The following is a 19,264-nucleotide window of genomic DNA, read 5'->3' on the forward strand; positions in this document are numbered from 1 at the left end:
GAAAGATTCTTCATCTTTCATATCTGCATAGTCTCTGACTCTGCTGCCTTCTCATTCCCCAGATGTGGCTGCTCAGGGATCCCTCAGCGCTCTTTTGTCCAAGGTTATTTTCTGCCCAGCTTTCCCTCTCTTTCCCAGCTTCCTTGTCTGCTCTGTCCCCCTGACTCCCAATTTACAACTGCTTCTGTGAGATTCAGTTCAACCTCTTCCGCTTCCTGGTAGACACATCTTACTCCAATGAAAGATGTAATAATCAAGCTCCTCAGATTATACCTACTGCTATCCCTGGAAACATTTGCCATCCTTGGCTATAAACCTAGAGTGTGACCACCAGAGAGGTTAACCCTTTCTGTGTTGACTCAGTCACTTAGTAACTCTCCCACCACACCTTCCTTATCCACCATCACACTCTTATTCTTGCCCACCAATCACTGTCCATAGATATCTTGTTGTCTCCTCTCATGTAGGCTCACAATAGGTCATTGCTCATCCATGAGTTATTCCTCTGTACTGGAATTGTCATTGACCTTTTCCCTGCCCAGTTGCCTCTCATATCCCAACTGCCTCACTTGTACTAGATGAGATCCAGGATAGCTATCACAAGCCTCTTGAACATCCTCATGCTGCATGTCCAATTGTCTGTCACTGTAATCCTTCCAAAAGTATAGCTACCGTATAGTTCCACTGAAGCATTTCTCCATCCATTCCCTTGTGTCTGACCCCTGATCATGCTTACTTTCCCCAGCATGTTTCTCTTTTCATTTCTGCGGTTCCTCTTGTTCTATTTGTGCATTATCCACTTTGGTACTTTGCTCTCCTCTATGAAGTAGGTCTAGAACATATTATGCAATGGTTGGAATAAGTGTCCCTCAAGCTCCATGTATTCAGGGCTTGCTCTCCAGCCCTAGAGTACCACTGAGAGTGGGTGGGACCTTTAAGAGGTAGGACTTGAACATGGAGAGAAGTCAGGTGACTGTAAGGTACATATTCTTCTGTCCCTCCTTTGTCCCTTTTTAACTCCCCAGCCATCACAGTGTGAGCTGCTTCTTCTGCTAAGTGTTCCCACTATGATGCCCTGTGCCACCACGGGCTCTACACAGTGAGACTAACTGGTCACAGACTGACATTTTCAAGTTGATCACAAAAAAGCAAACTGTTCTCCTTCTAAGTTGATTATCCAAGGTATACAGGAAGCTGACTCCCACATCTTCCATTTCTAAAGCTAACTAAATACCTGTTTTGCCTCTTTTAATTCCTGTACTAGATTTGCCTCTCGTTTCTGAGACAATTTTTAAAAATCAAATTATCCCTGAATACTTTTACATTCAATATTTCTTCACACCTAGTTAATCATTTGGCAATGTCTAATCAGCTATTAATCTACGGGTGAAATTGCACTTTCGAAGTCATCAATATTCTCCGAGTTACCAAACTCAGTAAACTTCTTCCCTGACTATTCTGCCTTAACATTCATTTAACTCTCGTCTCCCTCATTATTGCTCATCCTTGCCTCCTATGCCATTGCTCTTGCTGCTCAGAAGAGGCTATCCCTAATATTTGACCCAAAAGAAAAAGTCCTATTGGCTTTTATTTTGTGAGTTGTGGGGCCTGAACTCTGGGCCTGAGCACTGTCCCTCAGCTCTTCAGCTCAAGGCTAGCATGCTACCATTTGAGCCACAGCACCACTTCCAGCTTTTTCTGCTTACATGGTGCTAAGAAATCAAACCCAGGGCCTCATGCATTCAAGGCAAGCACTCTACCACTGAGCCACCTTCCCAGCCCCCATATTGGCTCTTTAATAGGCAGTCTTCCTGGTTCTCCACATTTCTCTCCACAGACATTTTTTACTTCATTCTCTTAAGATTTCTATAGTTATTTCTATTTCTGCGTGGGGGTTCACTTCTATAGAAATAGATCATAAATATTGTGTTTTGCTAGTCCCCATTTGCTTCGCCTACTCAGAGTTCATTCATGATCAACACATTTTCCCAGCCTCTGTATATGTAGAATCGAACTCGTGACCTTTGCTAATTGCCTCCACTTCTTAGGTTCCTTTTATCTTTAATAACTTTTTCCAGTTGCGCATTTGTTAAGTAAATTCTTTCAATGAACATTGATTATACCCACACTGTGTCAGTTTAAGCAGCCAGAAACCACTTTAAAATACTTTCAATGAGGGCAAATTAATATAGATAATTATTTACAAAGGTACCTGAGTGAGGGAAAGCAGCTTGTCTTAACTCATTTGTGCTACTATAACAGAATACTCCAGAGTAGGTGATGTATAAACCATAGAAATTTATTCATCACAGTTCTGAATACTGAGAAGTCCCAGGTCAAGAAGTTTGCACGCTCATTGTCAGGTGAGGGTCTAATGCCTCTGCTTCCAAGAGGCCCCCTGGCTGCTGTGCCCTTGACAGGGACAAATGGCTCTGTCCTCACATGACAGAAGATAGAACTAGGGCAGAACGGGCCTAAGCTACTTTCCTTTTACACTCTTGTGTAAGGCACTTACTCGTTGGTCAGGGCTCTGCTCTCATAACTTAATCATGTCTCAAAAGACTCCATCTCTTAATTCCACCAGAACGGACATGTTATTTCAACATATGAATTTGGAAGGATATGAAGGCTACATTTAGCACAAGGGATGGTGAGGTACCCTGCAGATTCACAGACATTCGTCTTGATTAGAAGAATAAGGAATGGAAGATGTTGATGGAAAGATGAACATGAACATCATCCATTAGCAGCTGGAACCATGAAAGCAGCTATAGCAACAGAGAAAATGTCAGTGCTACCAGCGATGCAGCCTCAAGTCAGAAAGACAAAGAATACCCAGAATTCTCAGTTCTTTCTTTCCAGTCGTCTTGCCTAGTTGTATCCTACTGACCAAACCAACCTGGAAGTGTAGTCATTCCAACTCATAGATAATATCCACAGAAGCCACTCTTCCCTGCTCTCCCCAATGAACAGAGAAAAATCACAGTACAGAACAGACCTAAGAACATAATGAGCAAAGATGGATCGCTCTGCATCCATTCTCACTCTTTTTTAATGTTTTCCTCTCACAGTATATCCTCTAGCTGTTCTCTGTTAAAATATAAAGGTGACATGTCTGCAGTCATTATGCCAGTCTCAATGACTCAGGGACGTGATATGACATGCTTTTGTGTGTGCCTATCTTGGATTTGGGTTCTAAATGGAGGAATCACTTATGAACTCAACAATATCATTTTACAGAAAAGGAGAGGAAGATAAAATCCACAGATGCTAAAGTCTCCATTTCTGTAACTGGTACCAAGATCACAGGCTATATTTTTTAATATAGTAGCTTTATTAAGATAGAACTCAGCCATCAATACCATATAATTTCATGGTTTTTATTATGGTCATGGAAGAGTTGTGGAAGGATTGCCACAGATTTAGAAGATTTTCATCACTCCCTGAAGAAACTCTGTGCTCATTAACTGTCACCCTCCCACTGTTAAGGATACTCTCTCAATTTCTTTGAAGATCATTTCACAACCCATCAGTCCAGCTTTTAGACACTACTCCCAATTCTGAAAATTGAAGCATTTACTAACCAGTCCACTCATTTGGATTCCCCATAGTGCTATTCATCTTTTTATGTATGCACTCTGTCTTCTCAATTAGATTATAACTCTCTTAAGAACAAGACCCTTGTCTTGATTGGAGAGTTGGGAAAAAAATATTTAGAATCAAAACTGCTTCATCGAATTTAATCCTCTTTCATTTGTGCTTTGATTAACTCAAATTCCTGCAAACTTTTCCCCTAATAGAGTTTTTTCCCCTTCCTCATTTCCCTCAAGAAAATAATTCAAAACTGGTGGAATACATTTAACCAGAAAACTCTAAGGAGGTTAGTAAAATAAAAAAATGTAAAGATGAGATATGAAAGAAACAAATCAAACAATACCTGTTGCTCTCATTGATGGTCAAGATGCATTAAGATACACTAGAAATGCTAATTTTTCTTTTATTCTGGCATTACAACAGTGTCACTGTGCTCTGGATCATAATAAAGGCAGAATAGCAGGAATAAAACACATTTATTTCCTCTAATAAATGTTAACTTGATAGGTTAAGCATGGTATTAGATTCTAGTGTTTAATTAGTCACATGCATAAGTATTTTGATGTGATCTCAAACACAAATGAATATTTGGTGTGATCTCACACACAAACATATATTTAATACTTCCTGTTTTAAATTTCTCTAATTTTAGGACATAGTGTGGTCAATAGTAAACTTTCCTTCCTACATCTGTCTATACTTTTCTTTCCCTTTATTTTTCTTCATCCTTTATTTCTCCTTCTTCTGTTCTTATATCTAACTCTTTTTCCATTGTCCTTAGGAAAACATTGGTGCAACTTCTTATATTTGTTAGGAGCAATCTTTTCTCAGGACATGAATCTTGCACAATGAGTAGGAGGAGGTATACTGCTTCTCCAAGGGATGAGGATATTGCACCCCACACTGGCAGAAGAAAGGCTCAGAGCATCCTATGCAGAAGAAATGGCACATCATTGTCTTGATCTATTCAGTATGCCATAAGAGAAAAACTACTGAATTTGGTGGCTAAAAATCAATTGGTGTTATAGAAGAATCATTCTACTCTAGTGACAAGATATATTGGTGTGTTTAAGGTTGGGTAGGGAGAAGGACAGAGGGAGAGCAACAAAGATTTATTTTTGTAGTTCCCCTGGTAAGAGGTGATCTGTGCCTGAATTAAGAATTGGGAGTTTAGGATAGAGAAGAGAATAAAAAGTCAGAGTTATACTAGACAACAGCACTTGGTACTTACTGTACAAAGAGACTATAAAATCTCTAGTCTTACATGTTTAGCTTATGAAACCTGTAAGGACCTGGGCAGAGAAATATGAATGGTAGAAGAAATGAGTTAGTTTTGAACATACTATTCTTAACCTTCTAAGAAAACATTAAAATACTCAGAAAGGAGCTAATGGTGTAATTCTTTTTTAGAAAAGTCAGTGGTGCTGAAGGTATGGATATATAATAGGTGATGTAGGAAAGAGGGGCAAAGAGAGAACTAGTGATAAGTTATGAATAAAATCACTAAAAAGTCTACACAGAATAAGGGAAGATTTATGCCTATAGTTGACATGTTCTCCCCCAACAAAATATTCATGTTTAAACATCTACAAAGTTATGAGCAAGGATAAGGGACAGATAAGCAGTTAGAAGGAAAATTACAGGAATTTCAAGAACCATACGACCCATTCCAAAAAAGAAAATATAACAATATTGAATTCTAAAAGGCTCTATTTAAATGTGTTTTATATATCTTTGTTTACTGTAATATTTCTATCTTTGGCCTTTATTTTTATATAAAAAGTTTTTATAACCTCTTTATTCTTTATTGAATATTATTTTATTAGGCAAAATAAATTTTCAAAGCCATCAGACTAGTAAAATGTTTCTTTTAGATAGTCCTTCTCACTGAGAACCGTTTGGAAGCTTTAATAATAGCCTGTCTCTTTTGTTTATTTAGTCCTTCAACAGATTTGGCAATGCCCAGACACACAGCTTCTTTCTTCAGTCTACTGACCCAAATGCTAATGTCTTCCAAAAACACTTTCACAGGTACAATGCAAAATAATGTTTTCCCAGCTACCTGAGCAGCCTGTCAGGTTGACCTATAAAATTAACCACCAAAGAAGAAAAAGTTAAAAGATAATAAAAGGCAGTACAACATATTCTCCATGGTAATGCATCGTCTTTCCTTTCCATTCTAGACATCTTCCCTTCTGCTCTTCCTAGCCGCTGGTAACCATGATTCTACTTTCAACGTCCATTCGATCATGCTTTCCTGTTCCATAGGTGAATGAGATTGCATAGTATTCATCTTTCTGTAACCAGTTCTTTTACTTAACCTAATGATCTCCAGTTCCATCCACGGCACAAATGACAGGATTTAATTCCTGTTAAGGTTGAATGGTTTCTCATTGTGTATATGTGTTGTATTCTCTATAACCATTCATCAGTTAATAGACAGGTTGTTTCCATTTCTTGCCTACAGTGAATAGTGCTCCAATAAACATAGGAGTGCCACTGTCTCTGCCATATACAGATTTCATTTCCTTTGTATTCGTACAGCCAGTAATGGAATGGCACCGTCCTGTGGTGGTTCTGCTTTTAATAACTTGAGTAACCCTCATACCATTTTACATGGTGATTGAGCCAATTCACAGTTCTAGCTGAACTGTCGGAGGATTCCCTTTGCTCAACATCGTCCTCATTGGCACTTGTTATCTCTTGTCTTTTTATTAACAGCTGTTCTTACCAAAGTGAGAAGATATCTAGTGTGGTTTTGATTTGTATTTTCCAAATGATTAATGAAATTGATTATTTTTCATACATCTGTTGTCCATTTCTTCTCTTGAGAAATGTCTATATAAGTCCACTGTCCAGTTCTCATACCTGGTCATTTTGGGATTTTTTTGGTTGATTTTGGGATTTTTGGTTGATTCATTTATATATATATATATATATATATATATATATATATATATATATATGAAACTCTTGTCAGATGTATAGTTTCTCAGTATTTCCTCACATCCTGTAGGTCATCTTTTCATTTTGTTGATTGTTTATTGTGATATGCAGAAGCTTTTTAATTTAATTTAATTCCATTTGCCTATTTTGAGTTTTGTTTCTCATATTTTTGGAATCTTGTCAAGAAATCATTTCTTATTCCAATGTCCTGAAGCATTTTGTCCTATGTGGGCTTCTAATGGTTTAGTAATTTTAGGTGTTATGTAAGTCTTCAATCTATTTTGAGTTGATTTTTATAACTGGTGCATGATAAGGGTCTAGTTTCCTTCTCCTGTCTGTGGAGATCCAGCGCCATTTATTGAGAAGACTGTTCTTTCTGTATTTCATGTTCTTACCTCCTTTGGAAATAATCAGTTGACTGCATATATGTGCATTGAGGGTGAGGAGATAGGTCCCATATCTATTTAGTTCTACTAGTCCCTGTGTCTGTTTCAAGAAATCACTGCTATTTTGATCCCTGTAGCTTTGGAGAATCTTTTGAAGCTAGGTAGTGAAACATCTTCTTCTTTACCCTTTTGTTTAAGATTACTTTGGCTATTTGGTAGAGCATTCAGTTTGGTTTAATTCGAGGTTCCACACAAATGCTAGAGATTTTCCTTTTCTCATTATATGAAGGATGTCATTGGCATTTTGATGGGACTTGGATCAAATCAGTAGAGCATCTGGGATAATATGAACAATATTAATTCTCCACATTCGTGAATACGGAATATCTTCCACTTTCTGAGTGTTCTCTCAAATTGCTTTAAAAGAGACACACACCTGTTTATAGACAAAGGTGACAGTTTAAATATGGAAGAGAAATAATAAAAGACTACTTGATGGTGCAACTGCAGGAAAAGCTAAAGGAAACTAGAACTGAGAGCACAGGTGTCGAATTCAGAGCCAGGCAGGAAAAGCAATTCCTAGTCCTCAGACATTGGGTGAGAAAAAGCAGAACACTGCTAGGCACTAGTGCTTCACACTAGTGAGTGGGCTGAGATCTGAGTATTGCTATCCAAAGCTGGCCTGGATAGACAAATCCATAAGACCTTTATCTCTAATTAACCAGCAATGATCTGTAACTAGAGGCATATCTCAAGTAGTAGGCCACCAGCCTCGAGCCAAAGAGGCCAAGCAAGAGTAAGATGCTATGAGTTCAAGCCCCAGAACCAGGACCAAAACAAAAGAAGAAGAAGAAGAGAGAGGGGAGAGTCAGGGAGAGTAGGAGGAAGGGAGGGAGAGAGAGAGATAGAGAAAGAGAGAGAGAGAGAGAGAGCACGCACATATAAAAGTTCATATCTGATGTTCTCAAGAGTCCTTGTTAATGCAGCAAGGCCATCTGCTGAGAAATTTAGGCAGATAGAGCAGACGGTACACTTAAAATATTTATTTAAACTTACAAAAATAATGAGGCTCAAAAATTAAATATTAAAAATACAAACTGGAAAAGACCTTTTCTTAGCATAGAAGTGAATTCCATAATGAGTGAGGAGTGAGTTGGTTATTCTCGGCCTTGGCCCCTTCTGTTTCAACATTCATGATTTTACAGAGGGTGAGATGATGGCAGCATCAAGGAACCTTGATCTCTGTGGTTGTCCATCGTTTTAACTTCCTCCAGGGATAAGTCTGTGATGACAGTAACCCCTCTGTCCTACATGGGTGCTTCAAGCCCATTCTTAAATTGGGAAGGAGACCATTCGAATGGAGAGATCACTGGCAAGGACTCAACAAACCCCATCCCTCCTAACTCTGCCGCACCTCTGGTCATTACCTTCTGCAAATTGCCCCCCTCGTCCGTTTCTGTGATGACCCACCTCTGCACCTCAACCCTTTCACCCCAGCTTGCTGCCTTCTCTTCCACCTCCTTACTCACCCATCTTATTTCACGCAGAGCTCCTGACCTTGGGAAAGGAAGAACACTCCAGAAAATCATCAAGAACTTGCTAATAGTAACTGTCTCCTCAATGGCCCAGTGTATTCACAAATCCAGGGACCTACTGGTGTGTGCTGGTTGGTACAACATCCAAGTCCCTGAAGCTCTCACATGAGCGCGAGGAAGTGTGTGTGCCTTATGTGTGTGCGGTATATAAGGTATGCATTAGTGAGATCTCCACTGCTGTAGTCAGTACATCACACGTTAGAGTAGCTCAAAATAACAAGGCATGTCTTTTCTGTCATGTCACAGCTCAGCCTGAGTGTTCTTGCTTGGTGGAATTGTTTCCTTTGTTTAGTAATCCCAGGATTCTCACTTCTGCTGTCATGTGACTTTGCCATCCACTGAAGACTCAGAGTTCCTAAGTCCAGGTAGCAAGGGGAAGAAAAGTAGAAAAAACACACTCATTTCTTCAGCTAGAAATATTGCACATCATTTTCTTCCCCACTTTCTTGTTGAATCCCACTCATATGATCTCACCTTGAACCATCTGCTCATGACAGTGGCCATAGCAAGACACCATTTTCCCCAGCAACAGTAACAAGCATCTGAATTTAAGGGAAGTCAAGCCACCTCTGCTAAAGCCTGTCTCTTTAATGCACAATTTTCTTGCCCATAAAACTCTTTCACTACCACTCCAAGGAAATTAGACTGGAGACCTGTACAGCCACCATAAATGGACAAAGTCCAAGATGTCCTGTTGTGCACAGTGATTCCAGAAAGGACAGAAAAGTCCTAACATGGGACAATACCTTATAGTCAAATTAAAAATTCCTTTGTGGAAAAGAAAACATGGGAGACTGTAAGTAGCCACGAGTCACAACAATAAGAAAGCCTTCCCAAAAAGAAGAAAGGCCCCTCTTCAGAGCACCATGAGGGTAATACAAATTAGCTAGAAGTATGGATGGTTTGAGTTCTGTATATTCTATATGGATGGGAAGTATATTGTGGTATTTGTGTTGGGTAGCTAGGACTAACTGAATAACTTTATAAATTGAAGTTCTGTGCTTGTGAGGTTTCAGCAGTGTGTGGGTGGGTGGAGCTTTGGTGATAGAACATGTATATCTGATAATGATCAATATGAGTTTGTGTATGTCATATATTTAACTGTGATGTGAAGGGCTGTACTTAAGTATGATGTGTAATCTATGGTGGGAATTGTTGGGTATGTGTAGTATACATAGGAGGTGATATTGTGTCATATGTGAGAGTACTTTGGCTATGTGTGAGGGTATGAACTTGTGGAGTTACACTTGCTTTGTGTATGTTTGGTATTGTGGTTCTGAGAGCAAACAATGTGTGTGGGATGTGTATGTGGTTGGATGTGTATGGGGAGGGGTGTGATTACTTGAATCTCAGCTCAGCTCACCTTTCACACCATTCTGACCAATATTTGATCAAAAAAACCTGTGAAACGCAGCTAGAGCAGCAATCAAAGCCAAAGATACTGACAAAAGGAATGGTGCTTCCATTAAGAATGTTTACCTATATATGAATGTCTATCCTTTGAAATGTGTTTCATATTTTCTTCTGTTGTTAGAGCATCTTTCTATTTCTCAAAAGGCCTCGGTGTCTCCTTGAGGATAGTGAGGATTTTCAGATGGAAATATTCCCTGTTGCCTCTCATTAAGAACTCTGAGTGACAGGAAAACTCTGAGCTGCGTCCTTGAGTGTAACAGCCAATGTCATCCGGGCCCAGTGGTTGCCCTACAAAAGAGGTGAACAATAAGAAGAGTTGGGCAGAGCCTCTGAGAGAATAGAGAAAACACCTGCTCCCACTCTGTTGTCTCTATTTTGGCGAAGCAAATAAAAGCCCAAGATTTTCATAAAAATAGGAGGACTTAAAACGAGCTTTACAACGTTGGTGGGGGGGGGGGGAGGAAGGGGGGGGAAGGAGAAGGATTGGGATTGGGGGGGAGGGGGGAGGCTGGGAAGGGATGTGAAGGGTAAACACAGGAGGAGGCTGCAATGCTTAGTAAGAAATGTACGCATTATCCTGCCCATGTAATTGTAACTCCTCTGTACAGTATATTCACAAATAAAATTAAATTAAATTTAAAAAAAAATAGGAGGACTTCTTTGTTGTAGCAACTCGTCAAATAAATTGAGTCTTCAACATGAAGTTTGTTTCCTGCCCCCTCCCATACCTTCACTCCCATCAAGATCACTCTTAATCACGATCAAAAAAAAAAAAAAAAAAAAAAAAAAAAAAAAAAAGAACCTTGGGGAAGGGAGGGAGGGAGGGGATGGTAGGGGGAAAACAATGGAGGGGGTAACAATGTTCAAGAGGAAGTGGAAGTGTACTCATTACCTCACTCATTTAAACAAAAAAAAAAAAAAAAAAAAAAAAAAGATGCCCTATCAAAGGGCTGCACACATTCTATTTCACGAACCAATAAACACAGCCTTTTCATTAACTACCATTTTCAGCTTCTTGAAAAAGGATGAGGAGAGTTATCAGGAAGATGCCCATTATTTCCAGGATTTATCTGATGGAAATGGATTTCTTACTAGTCACATACTGAATGTTCCCAAATGAGAATGAGTTATTGCTTGAGGGAACTGAGCTGGCTGCTCCCAGAGACTTGCTCAAATAGCTGGTGAGCAACATTGGACTACAGGTCCAATGTTTGTACAGACTTATCTCCATTGGCTGTCTGGCTCAACAGAATGCCAGGGAGCTTGCTGTTCAGTTCAAGTTACAGTTGGACAAAGCCATCCTTAAATAACTCCATCCCTGAGGCCATCCATGGACAGCACGTCTTGGTTTGCTAAGCCTCTCTCTTATGCCTGGTGGTGCAACCTAAGCATTCATTCTCACGGGAGCTGAGTTGAGTTGAGTTCCTAGCTAGAGTTAAAAGGAAAAAGGACACAGTTTTCTAGGCTGAGACCTCAGCCTTCAAACTCAGGTTGTTCAACCCTTCCTTTTATGTTTACGAGTTTCTTTGGTGTTTTCCCATGATTTTTTTTTATTAGAAAGGATTGGTTGATATTTTTTGCATCCTAAAGAAGTCAAATGAATATATCCTCTGAGATATAGCTTAGAAACTACCAAGCTAATTATATTTTTTACCCTATTGCTATCCATGAGCCCTAAGTCCTCCTGGAGAAAGGCCTTGATGTCTTCAGAAGATATATAACCTCCTTCACATCCCTCAGATTCTAAAAATGAATTTCAAGGGACCTGAGAATGGATCACACTCGACCTGCTTCATACTGAAGTGCAGTGCAGTTGGGGACAGGTAGCAGAAGATAAAATGAGAAGCTGAGAATAGGATTGGAAAGATTCCTGTGTTTAAGCATCCAGAAATTTCCCCATGATATTCATAACCTCAATAAGCTTCATAGGAAAGTCCCCTGGCACCCTACACAGTAGATTTCTAGAAAGTTCTGCAAGATTGTACCACAGCCATTTCTGTCTTCCAGGGAGTCACAGCTCTGAAAGAGCTCAACCCCAAAAGGATCTTTTCTGGAATTCTCTAGCTTATCCTGGGCTGCTGTTGATATCCACTTTTCCTGTTTGCTTCAGCAATTTCTTGATGTCTTATGAACCAATCCCTCATACATAAATCTGATGGTCATTTCTAATTTTTTATACTAACATCTTTTTATACTAATGTCTTTCTCCTATGTATACTTTGACAGGCTGAGAGAGTTAATATCCCCATTTTGATGAATCAGAATAGTGATTCTTACCTGGAGATTCTGGACCTGGAGACTGCCAAGTCAATGGGAAATAAAGTCTTTAGGTTCTGTGTCTTTTAAACCACTACCACACAGTGTGATCTGTAGACCTGATCTAATTAGCACATGTTTATGGATATGCAATGAGATAAGGACAAAAACTGCAAAGTGATGGTAATTTTTCCCCAGAAAATCATGCACCTCAGGGTTGGACTCCAGTGTCGTGTTGAGAGGTCGTAGAAAATCATTGGAAGGAATTAATGCTGGTCCCATGGAATGAGTTAACTGTCTCAAGAGCAGAATGCTATAAAGCAAGACCACTTGGTTTCTTCTTCACCTGGACATGCTGTTTGGAGCCACTTCTCACCAGAATCATAAACTAATCTCTTTGTAAAGTACCCAGCCTTAGTGTTTTGTTACAGCAACCATCACACATGTAAACATCTCAGTTGGGAAGATAAGCTTGAAGGCTTTTTGTCTGAATTCATTGATACTGAGATTTGAACTCAGGGCCTCTTACTTGCTATTCTATCACTAATCCATGCCTCTGTCCTCTTTTACATGGTTTTGAGAAAGGTTCTCTCTTCCTGCGAGGCATACATTTGACCCTATCTGTCTATTTTAGGTTTCTTACAGTAGCAAAGATGACAGGTATCTGTCACCTTCTATCTCAATCAACCAGTTATTTATTGAGAAGGAGTCTCAAGAACTCTTCTGCTTAGTCTGACTTTGAACCACCGTCCTCTCAATATCAACCTTGAAAGTATCGGGATTATAGGAGTGAGCTACCAGCATGGATTTTTTTTTGTTTATAGATTTGTTGTTGTTGTTGATGATGATGCTGTTGTTGTCATTGTCTGCTCATACCGGGGCTTGGATGTATAAAACTATGTGACACATCAGTCCACCTTTTCCAACCTCAGGGGATCCAGGTTTACAAAGTTAGTCTTAGGTAAAGAGATGTATCTTTCACCCTACTGTTCCCACACCAATTCACTGTCTGTCCTTCACCTCCAGGCCTTTTTTTAGAAGCATATCACCCTCATTTTAGATTGACATATTATGATCTAGGCAAAGAAATTCTGTCACCTTCAATCTTACGAACTCAGGTGGACTACAGCCACTTTTTTAGTCAGGGTCCTAGGGTCAATGAAACTAGTAAGAAAAAAAACCCAACTGTTTGTCCTTGGTTAAAATTAAGAGAAACTATAGAACCTGATGCTATAGCACAAGCCTTGGGAAGAAGCAGGTTGCTGATTTAAGTCTATTATACTTGTGTGCTGAGACGATAAAGGATGAAAGGTGAAAAAAGTAACATTCCTTGAAAACAAGATCATGGTGAGCAAAGGGCACTGTTAAAATATGACCTCAGAATAAAGGCTCTCTCTGTTTTTACCTCTATCTGTATGACTTATTATCTTTGCTGAGACTAAGTCTTGCTTTTCCTGGGGTATTTGACAGCCATAAAAGTTCATTGAAATTTGCAGAAATACCACCCTCAACCCCAAAGTATGTAAGGATCGCAAAGCTCATTAAAATTGTGATTTAGCTAATAAAATTCATTCCCACAATTTGTAAAAGAATACCCTTAGCCTTTCACCACACATTGCTCATCACCTCTTCTTAGATAACTTTATACCCATGTGCCTTTTTTTTCCTCTCTAGAAGATGCAAGAAAATTGGTGACTGCAGACTCCAATTCAATAGCACATCTGGAAGACCATCCCGTCCCTCTACCACTCCAAAAGACTAACTTGCAAAGGTTCATGGTCTACAGAAGCCGAGAAAAACAATCAATTGCTGCACTCATTCAGCAAGCTATTGTTTAGCACCAGTTATGTCCTACATAAAGAAAATCAGCTTTGACCCAACAAAAATGTATCTTTAAACTCTTATTTATTATGATATTATTCTGATGTGCTTCCTACTGTTTGGGATGTTAAAAATACGATGATGCAAAATGTAAGTTGGTTATTTTTTAACATCAATACTTGACCAAAAAAAAAGATATCAGTAGCTAGATACCAGTACTGAAATTACTTTTTTGCAATTTTAGTGCTCCTTGAAGTCCTCTAATTCTATAGTGATAATCTTCCTCTTTTTTGCTCTAGGCTGTCTACCTGTCTCGAATCCAAGACCTAAACCTTTAGCCACCAAGATTGGCTTACTGGATAAATGATTACGGGGTGGTGGGTGGATGGATGGATGGACTGATGATGGATGAATGGAAGGATGGATAGAGTCCATATCTCTGAGCCTTATTACTGATTAGAAAGGCTCATAGTTGAACTAAACCAGGAAAGCAAGATGTACCAGCTGTGCTGAAATGGAACATTATGTCATCATACTGATAAAAATAACACTAGAGTCATTATTGATATCTTATACAATCAGTATTCTAAGCACATTGTGTATACTAACTCATTTAGGCCCCAGAGTTAATCTGTAAAAAAATAATTTTATAACCTCATTTAATAGTAAGGCAATTGTGTCCCAGGGAAGATTGGAAATGTGCTCAAATGAAGGAGTCCCAATTTCAGCTCTTAATGACAACATTATGCTGCTGCTCTTTTATAAGGACAGCAGGAAGAAAAGAAACCACAAAGAGAAACTTTGCCAAGGGCTGCCACGCCTCGCAAACCAGTTCACTTTCACGTGGTCTGCACTGAAGGTGCTAAGTCACAGTACTTCCAGTCTACGCAAATCATCCTGCCAACCAGAGCTCCCATCTATTTTCAACTTTTCGCCTGCTGTGTTTCTAGGTACCTACCTCAGCATCCATTCTGGCGTCTGCAGGACCTAGCGCTGTGTCTTACTCACAATCAGCACTCGAACTGTTTAAGGGCTCAATTAATTATTTTTTAGAATTCCTAAGATTTAAATCTCATAAGTGCTTGCAGCCAAACTCCAAGCACTGAGGTAACTGCGCATGCGGGTAAGCAGAGGGCAATTCCTGGCAACCAGAAGCATCTCCAGAACTTAAAATTTAATATGCACAGAAATTCCCAAAGGTTGGGAAACTCAATTGATTACACATAGAGAACCAGGGAAACACGCTTCCCCCCAACAAAACGTGGAGCAAAGCCCTCATTAGACAGTACTTCATCCATGCAGCGGTGGCAGTGTATTCACAGTACAGACCCAGTGGCTGTTCAAAGTTATATAAATTATTGCCATGACAACTCTTTCTCCAGCGATAAAATTATGAAAGCTGCAGGTTTCCTGGCAGGCAAACAAAGGCTTCTAATTCGCTATTTGGAGTGATTCTGTTCATCTTCCCTTGTCATCGCAGACAAGGCACCTGTCCAGTAGCGCAGGTACCTAGACATCCCAAAGATGGGGGTCACCAGACAAGACCAGAGGATGTTTGCATTTCCAGGAACGGTAACACGTAAATGCTGCTGAAGCTACACACCCACCCACAGGTGCCTGAGAAAATGATAGGAGAGTGACACACACTCCATTTGGGGGAAGGGGAGAGAACATTCCAAGCCTAGACTCATCACCAAGCAATAGGAAAAGAAATAAATAAAAGTAAGAAAAGAAATAAACTTTGAAGAAGATTCTTACCAGTGGTGGGGAACCTCTTTCTGGCCTGTGGGCGCTATAAGAACTTTGAGTTCGTTTGGACAGGACAGAACTGGACAGGACAGACACATGCTTCTCATGGGCTTCCCATTGGCTTCTCATGGCCATCTGCCTGTACCGATGATTTTGTGTGACTTGGAAATGCTATAAAAACCCAAATGGCCCTTGGCAGAAAAGTGACTCCCGCCTCTATAATCTAGAAGGTATTAAGGGCAGCCAGGCTGACCGGGTGATGACTTTTTCCTGCTGAAGAGCATCGCCTCGATCCACCTGCTCTCACAGAGGAGGAGAATGCCCTCGAGCTTTCCAGGCCCCGCTGAGCTCAAGATCTCAGGACAAGCTACTTCCGTAGGAAAGCTACCCCCCACTCCTTGACTCAACTTCCTCTCCTCCACGTAGATACTCCTCATCTTCACATGTCACACCAGGAGGCCATCCAGTGGAAGTTCAGCCCTGTCCATCAAGCCATACAGTACCCTGGTCTGGGCATTTATCTTAGTCAAAATTAGTATGATTAGTCTTAGTGTTACCTGAGTACAGGTGCTTCCTATATTGTATTATTTTGAAGTAGTTTTACAAGAGGCTGCCATTTAACACAGCAGTTTATGAATACAATTAATGTCACCCCTTTCAACATTCTCTCCTTACCCACCCCTTTCCTTACTTTTCTTAATTTTATAGCATATACAATGAATTCTTGACTGTATTTCCCACCTACCCCCAGATGCTGCTTCTGATGGAATTGCATCCTGGTGAACCTCTGAGGGTTCAGACTGGAAGTACTGTGACAGCGTCTGCAGCACAGACCACAACCCCTGAGGGCTGAAAATACCCTGTGTCACATGCATTTACTGCTCTTAATCTACAAGCATCCTAGCTCAGCAACATAGACCAGTATAGGGTATGGCTCTGTCCACTCCTGGTCACAGGGTTGATGGGAGCCATGGCTCCCTGCTGGATGGAGGGAGGGAGGAAGAGAGGAAGTGAGAAGGGGAGAGAGAGAGAAAGAGGGAAGGAGAAAGAATTGTACTGTATATCACAGCCCAGGAAAAAAATCAAAATTCCAAATATAGTTCTTATAGATGTCCATCACTTTTGTGCCATTGTCAAATCAAAAAGTCTCAACTCAGGAATCATTTTCTTTAGTCCTGGCTCCCACTAGAGCGTACAGGTTCCATGACATCAGGGACATGGTTCGCTCTGCTCACCTGCATGTCTCTTATAACATCACCAGTGGCTTCTCTCTCTCTCTCTCTCTCTCTCTCTCTCTCTCTCTCTCTCTCTCTCTCTCTCTCTCTATATATATATATATATATATATATATATATTTGTATGTATATATATATGTGTGTGTGTATATATTTATATATATATAAATCAACTTCTTGATAAAATATAATATTCCCCTGAATTTTAAACCATGCAATGATTTGAAGATATTGTCTCAGAAATATAACATGCCTGAAACAAGGAGGAATAAATGTTGGACTCAGTAGTCCAAACAAATGACCCAACGCGTTCTTACAGGCTTTCATTTCAGAGGGTGAAAAGGAGATGATAAGAATGAACTGCAGCATCTTAGAATTCCTAGACCTGAGCAGAAGGGGATGGTATATGGATAGCTTAAGGCTGTCTGCCTCAGGCAGTGCAGAAGGACAATGGAGAATGATGGGAAAATATAGCTCTCAGTTTATTCATGCAGTACAAACACCACTGAGGAGTTTGTAAATCAGGAAGTCCCCCATTGGGAAAATGTTAAGTTGACTTGATAAAATCAGTTTAAGTTTTTTTCTTTCTTTTGTTTTCTGTGTTCACTTAATTTTTTTTTTGAGCTGCTTCTATGTACCATATTCAGAGCTAGGGCCCAAAGATTTGAGATTTACAAAACAGCAGAGTTGATAAGTTCCTAATGAGGAAACTGGACAAACAATTAGGAGGCAAAGTCCTCTGGATCCAGTGCCAAAACCTATCCAAATAGATAAATCAATGCCAAAGGGAAGGGCGAAAGTCACGCTGAGACTGAAGAAAAAGTAGTCACTCCACTAACAAGGGCAGGAAGAGCCTCTCTGAAACTGGAGTACAGATTACAAACTAGTGGCCATAAGCCTGGGAAGGGAGATGGGCTAGATCCTAAAGAACCTTGAGCCTATGATGTTGAAGTGTTTATTTTCAAAAAGAAATGTACAAATGACCTGACTTATGCCACTGCAGCCCTTCTGTACATCACCTTTACAAGAAAAAAGTGTTTCTTTAAAGACAAATGAATCTCAAAATCCTTTTAAACAAACCCACATAGCTGCTTTGAAAATCTTTTGTTGTTGTTGTTAAATTGCATTTTTACTATCTTTAAGTCATTGTACCAAGGCATTACCAACATGCAACAATTTGGTTTATGTGTGCAATGCATCTTCAAGAAAATCCTATCTCAGAATCCAACACAGAATGTATAAATAGATGTCACTTTTCAGGGGACCAACAAAGCCACCATCTCTACTTCTGCACAGGGCCAAAGGCTCCTCTTTGAATTCTAAGACCCTTGGAAATGGCATCTGTGACCAGTGAAGGCTAGATCCGTTAGAGCGGGTGCTTGCAAAATAAATGAGTGAGACTCGCATCCCCCGAGGGAGGCTTTCATTTGTTGTTCTAAGTTTTGCTGTTGAGATTACTCTGGGTCTTATTGGCAAATGAACAGCACAGCAAGGAGCAGCCTTGCTGATTAGCAAGCCATGTGTCACCGTGATGGATGGAGGTAGGGTTTTTATTGTGGTCTCAGAATGTTTTCTATCCCCACTCTCACATTTTCCAGCACACCATTCTGGACTCAGGGCTTCAAAGGAGAAATATGAAATTATAATAACCCCTCTTTATCAGCAGTTTCATTTTCCATGATTTCAGTTTACACATGGTCACTCACAATCCAAGCATATGAAATGAAAATTTCCAGAAAGACTGACTTTGTTTGCATCAAAGGGGATTAAACCCAGGTTCTTTGTCATGTGAGTATTTGGTAAGTACTCTACCAAACCCATTTTCTGTAGGTTTCTTTGTGAGGTGGGGTCTCATGCTTTTTTGTCTAGCCAACTCAGAATTTCAGCCTCCTACCTTCAACTCCCAAGTACTTGGGATTATACATGTGCACCAACACACAGACCAGACTTGTGTATGAGATAATGTCTCACTAACTTGTGTGTGTGTGTGTGTGTGTCTGTGTGTGTCTGTGTGTGCATGCGCGTATACCAGTCCTGGAGCTTGAAGTCAAGGCCCGGGTGCTGTCCCTCAGCTTTTATGCTCAGGCTAGCACTCTACCACTTGAGCCACAGTGCCACTGCTGGCATTTTGGTAGTTTACTAGAGAAGAGCCTCATGGACTTTCCTGCCTGGGCTGGCTTTGAACCAAGATCGTTAGGTCTCAGCCTCCTGAGTAGCTAGGATTACTGACATGAGCATGGGCCTGCAGCTGATGTCTTACTAATTTTTG

This window comes from Dipodomys merriami, unplaced genomic scaffold (genome assembly GCF_024711535.1).
Source record: "Dipodomys merriami isolate MVZ:Mamm:240054 unplaced genomic scaffold, mDipMer1.0.p SCAF_8, whole genome shotgun sequence".
Classification (NCBI taxonomy): domain Eukaryota; kingdom Metazoa; phylum Chordata; class Mammalia; order Rodentia; family Heteromyidae; genus Dipodomys; species Dipodomys merriami.